The following is a 6,000-nucleotide window of genomic DNA, read 5'->3' as shown; positions in this document are numbered from 1 at the left end:
CCCAATCCCATGTAATTGATGAAAGCTTTATACTCAGTTCCTTTGGGGGCCTCTCCCACTATGTGCCATGATCTGAGAGATTTCTTCAGTGCCAAACATTAAAAGTTATCTGAAAGGGAAACAAAATGCTGTTTGTGTGAATGGCACATTTAAATTTGCATATACTGAAATTCTATTCTTCAGTGAATTGTTTATTCATTTCCTTGACAGACATTTACTAAGTAGTTACCATGTGCTTACTGTGCTTGGCACGGGAAATAAAACATGAATTAGAGTCCTTCACAATTAGATGCTAAGAAATACACCCTACAGTCATGTAATAACTGTGCCTTAACACAGAGAATCTCTTTAGGTGTGAGGATGAGCCATGCTTGGAATGTTTGTTGAGGCCAGAAGTCCCTATGGTTAGGGTCAGACTCCTCAGGGACCTCACACAATCCTCCCTCTTTGAGACCTTATCATTTCTTCCCTCACAAATCAGTATTTTTTTTAAAAAAGGATCCTACCCATCTGATGATAACAGATGCATATTTGTTGAGCTTGTACTTTGTGTGCTACGTTTTAAGTTCTTTAAATGTGTCATCTCATTTAATTCTCACCAAAGCTCTATGATGAAGGTATAATTATTCTTACTTTTCAGAGGAGCAAATCAAGGCATCAAAAAAAAATTTTTTTTTGTTTGAGGTACATAGCTACTAAGTTGTAAGCCAGGAATTGAACCCTGACCCTGTTTGCAGTGAAAATACCAGCTTGTACCATTCTGTTACTGTCACCTGCAAAGCCCATTACCAATTCCTGGGAAATAAAATTAGAAATTAGATAATAAAATAAAGTCGAACCTTTTTTCCCTTTGTGCCTTAGTCCAGTTTGGCTTGCTTATAGAATGCCGCTTGCAGAAACCTTGCAGCTTGTCCTTCAGTCTAGAGTTGCTTGTGAGAAACAGCTCTGTGGACACCTCACCCTCCGTGTGCAGAAGCGCTGCTCCTGATACTGCAATTCAAGATGGCGGCAGTGGGCTGTGTGCAGTGACAGCTGTGCACGCACTGCAATCTGGACCGGGAACAACACAACTGCACCCAATAGGATCCAAATAGCTCTGCCCTGCCCACGCCCGGTCAAGAGAGCTCGCACCTCTTCACTCTGATAAAAAAATAACACTTTCTTGCCCTTCAGAACCGAATTCCGTCTTCATCTACTGGCTCCAGCGACATTGGACAAAAGGACCCTTCTTGGAGACCAACTCAGGAGGGTTGATAATATTACCTTATGAATATGCACTTAGAAGTTCCTACCAAATGTATTGCATTTAATTTGACTAATGCAGAATGTGCGAGTTGGACTATAAAGAAAGCTGAACACGGAAGAATTGATGCTTTTGAAGTGTGATGTTGAAGAAGACTCAAGAGAGTCACTTGGACAGCAAGGAGATCCAACCAGTCCATCCTAAAGGAAAATCAGTCCTGTATATTCATTGGAAGGACTGATGCTGAAGCTGAAACTCCAATACTTTGGCCACCTGATGCGAAGAACTGACTGATTTGAAAAGACCCTGATGCTGGGAAATATTGAAGGTGGGAGACGAAGGGGATGACAGAGGATGAGACCGTTTGATGGCATCACCGACTCAATGGACATGAGTTTGAGTAGGCTCCAGGAGTTGGTGAAGGACAGGGAAGCTTGGTGTGCTGCAGTCCATGGGGTCGCAAAGAGTCAGACACGACTGAGCAACTGAATTGAACTGAACTGAACTGAATGTAGAATGTGAAACCATAAGTCAGATCATAATTTTCTACATTCTTCATACAACAAAATACTACATACTATGCATTTTCACATACAGGTTCCTTTATAATCATTCCTTTAAATTATCCACTATTCTTGCAAAAATATGTTATTGGTAAGCAAGTGTTGAAAAAAGAGGGAATCATCTACCCCAGTTGTGAAGCAGACAGAAGCTAACCAAACAACATATTCTTAGAGATTATTGCTGAATCTAGGTTAATGCCCTTGCACATTTCTACTCCCACATCTGACCCTCCTTAGGTTTGCTAACTTGGGCCATGTTAGTGAAGATCAAGAATTTACAACAGCTCGCTCTCAACTAGGAATCAAAGCCAAGTATTGAATACAATAATGGGGTTCAAATGGCCCCATCTTATTTCTCACTACTTTTTACCACACATTTCTAAGCTACACCATGTCTCCCATATGTGAGCTACTATTGCTACATGTGTACCTTTCTTCATCATATCCTCCACTTTCAAGTCATTCAGTGCCGTCCACCCTGTTTTCCTTTGGAGGGGACCTTCCCCCTAAAATACAATTCCTCATTGTATTTCTACTGTTTAAATAGAAGTTTTAGGCCCCCTGTTCTGTGACTGCCTATGTATCATTTCTTCCTTTCTCGGGCCTAACTTTGTAGCACTGTCTTCTGTTGCTGACCCATCATTTAAACTGCCTGCTCTTGAACAAACTCGTCTGTATTGGCTTCACCATTTCTGCCAGCTTTCTACCGGATCTGGTCACACCTGTCCTCTGGCTCCATTCAGCCTCCAGGACTCCATCCAGCAAAGTAATTCTAATTTGTTTGGCTGTGGGATTGGATAAAATCTAGACCATATTGCTCCTCAAATTTTACCTATTCAGAGAAGGTATCTCCTATATTCCACCTTGCAATCATCCTTCTAATACAAGGCATCCTATCAGTGCTTTCTTAAACATTGTCAAACACTATTCTGTGCTCATCTGGATGCTTTTAATATTGTGCAGCAGTCACAGTGTGAGTGCTTGTCTTATTTTCTCTGAACAGCCTGCAAATTATTTGTTAGAACATACAGGTTCATCTACCTTTTATGTATGTTTCTTTTGTCTTACTGTGAGATAAAACAGCTTCAGTTTAGGCACAAATGTTCCATATACACTTACTGAGTAGAACAAAATAAAATTCCAGATCACAAATGCTGGAATCTCGTGGTCCTTTACATAGTCAGTCTTTGCATAATATTCAACACATAAATGAAATGATGAAGAAGGTTATTAGAATATAGGGGAAAAGGGGTTTTCCCTATGAAAATTTATCAAAAATTCTAATAAATACAATAAGTACCTCTATCATCATTTCATTAAATATTCAATAATCATCACCATAATGAAGTACTGTTATTGATAGGATATCTCCTATCATTCATGAGGGTTTAAGTAAAAAAGTTAAGTTTCTAAGTTTCTTAGAAAATGCTAATGACTTATAAAAAAGGTGTTACATTAAAGCAGTTTATGACTAGATGAGTATTATTCAGTTCTACAAATAAAGACCCAACTAAAACTGATTTCACAGGTTGTAACAATAAAGGGGTTTTGAAAAATTCTGAGATAAAAATTTTCTCTAGAGACATTCAAATTAGGAATAAAGAAATATGAAAACTATTTGCTCCATGTAATACCCCTAGAAATGAAATTAGTTCTCTGTGAAGTAAAGACTGCCATGAGTTGCTTACCCTTGTATAGTACTCACAAAGTTAATGGTTTGTTTTATTTTCTAAGAATAAAATAAGCATTATAATGTCAAAAACCCTCTACTACAAAACAGCCACTAGACTTTTTCAGAGATATTATCTCATAAAGTCCTCAAAACCATCTCTGGGGTATTATTACTATCCTCTTTTTTTAGATGAATAGACCAAAGATTAATGAGTTTAAATAAGTAGCCAAACTTAAACAACAGCAAATGGCAAAACAAGGATTCAGTGTTTTTTTTTAACTTTTAAATCCAGACTCAGGAAGATATTCCCAACTAATTATTATGTATGTAATTACTTGACAGGTAGAAATTAGACAGCTTAATAGGGTTAGATATAGACTTTTGCTTCATAATTTTAGTTTTAAAATGAAATCAAATTTTAAAGTAAAATAAACAGTAGCTTTTAAAGAAAGGGTTATGAGATCACTGCTTTATTTTTCATCATCTTCTTTGTGTGTTAGTCACTCAATCATGTTTGCCTTTTGCAACCCTATGGACTATAGCCCACCAGGCTCCTTTGTCCATGGAATTCTCCAGGCAAGAACACTGGAATGGGTAGCCACTCCCTTCTTCAGGGAATCTTCCCAACGGAGGGAATCGAACCTGCGTCTCCTGCTTGGCAGGCAGATTCTTAACCATTTGAGCCACCAGGGAAGTCCATTATCTTCTGTACATAAATTTTATCCAGAGATTCTTATTGAGCATCATGGGCCAAGTAGAAGATTTGATACTAAATGCTGACAGGGATATATTCTTTTTATTATTTTTATAATATGATAATTCTGCATTCTTTCAAGTAAAGGGACAGATATTAAGGGGATAATTCTCACAGCAGTTATTTCAAATCCCAGTTACTATTTCATCACTCTCGGTGAATGGCTCTATTGTCCTCCTTACCAGAAGGGCTACCACTGTAATGATCCAGCACTGTGTATTTTCACAGCATCCAAGAACCAGAACGGTGATTGCAACTAGGAGAGAAGTTCACATTAGAATCATTCTTAATAGAATCCCAGAATTCTGAATTCATTAGAAATTATGTAATTTAAAGATTCTTTGAATCTGTTCTGAAATTTTATTTTCACGAAGACTACAAACATCTACAACAAGAGCCTTCCTCTGTTAAATTAGCCTTTCTTGGGGCTTTTATCCAATGCAGTACTCATTCTAAGGTGCAGGGGTCAGAGGGGGAAAAGGAGAACAAATATCAAAGTCAAATTCTTACTTCCTCCAGCAGTGTGAACCAGGAGGGTGATAACTGTGTGACAGTCCATCACAGAGCTTCCATGATGGTAGTATGCTCAGTCACTCAGTCATGTCCAGCTCCTTGTGATCCCATGGATTGTAGCTCGTCAGACTCCTCTGTCTATGAAATTTCCCAGACAAGAATAATGGGGTGTGTTGCTATTTCCTTCTCCAGGAGAATCTTCTGACCCAGGGATCAAACCCATGTCTCTTGCATCTCTTGCAGATTCTTTACCATTGCGCCACCTGGAAAGCCCATGATGGAAGCAATTCTTTGTAGTTGATAGAATATAGCTCAAGAAATCTGCACCAATCTGATCTCCCATGTACAGTTGTCCTCATGACTTGAGTTTGAAAACACCAAGAACAACATTCCTTGTCCACACAATCCAATGACTAGAATCTTCCAGTTTTATTGTTCTTTGCTTTTTTTCTTGAAAGAAGCCTTGTCAAATCAGAATGAAAAGAATGTTTTAAGGTGTGAGAAAATTAAAATTTCCTATTTAAAGCCTAGAGTTCATTAGCAGGAGTATATTTACTTATTTCAAGGGTCACTGGGTTACACAGAAGAGCCTGCCTCTCTGCTACCCAGGTCCCAAGTCATTCACCTGAAAATGGTTTAGAAACACTCTCAAGTCTATTAGCTTTCAATGAGGCCTAATTCATCTTTGCTGTGCTTTGTCTTGTGACCCTGTCAAGTGGAGGGTCCTGCTAGGATTACATACTATCCCTTTTTCACTTGATCATTTTTCAGTTAAATGATTGTCTAAGCTTAATTGCTTGCAATGACTAAAATTTTGTTTATATTACACTGCAGTTTTCTTCTACCAATGATACTTGGTTAACTACTTTATTATTTATTACCTAATATAGAAAATTTCTGTAGAAATATTCTTATTAGTTGCATTTTTTATTGAACTATTTTTAGTGTAGATGTATTAAGGCTAAAATCTAAATTTTGTCAAATAAAAGAAGTCTATTCTTGACAGTACAGAGTTAGACCAGAAACAAAGAGATTTTATAATATTACAATACTGAGAGGTAGAATGAAATGAGCGTAGTCTTCGGAGACTATTAAACCTCAGTTTGGATTCAGCATCAGACATATCAAGTCCTGGGAGTTTTCTGAACTTAAATTATCTCATCTTTAAAATGAAAATATTAATATCAACCATACACAGATTATTTGAAGATTACAGATGATACAAAAAGCACAATATTTAATTTGTTAGGTATTA

Source organism: Bos grunniens, chromosome 1 (genome assembly GCF_055505025.1).
Source record: "Bos grunniens cultivar Pamir isolate PY7600 chromosome 1, Bosgru_T2T1.0, whole genome shotgun sequence".
NCBI classification, from domain to species: domain Eukaryota; kingdom Metazoa; phylum Chordata; class Mammalia; order Artiodactyla; family Bovidae; genus Bos; species Bos grunniens.
Note: the sequence above shows the minus strand (reverse complement) of the source record.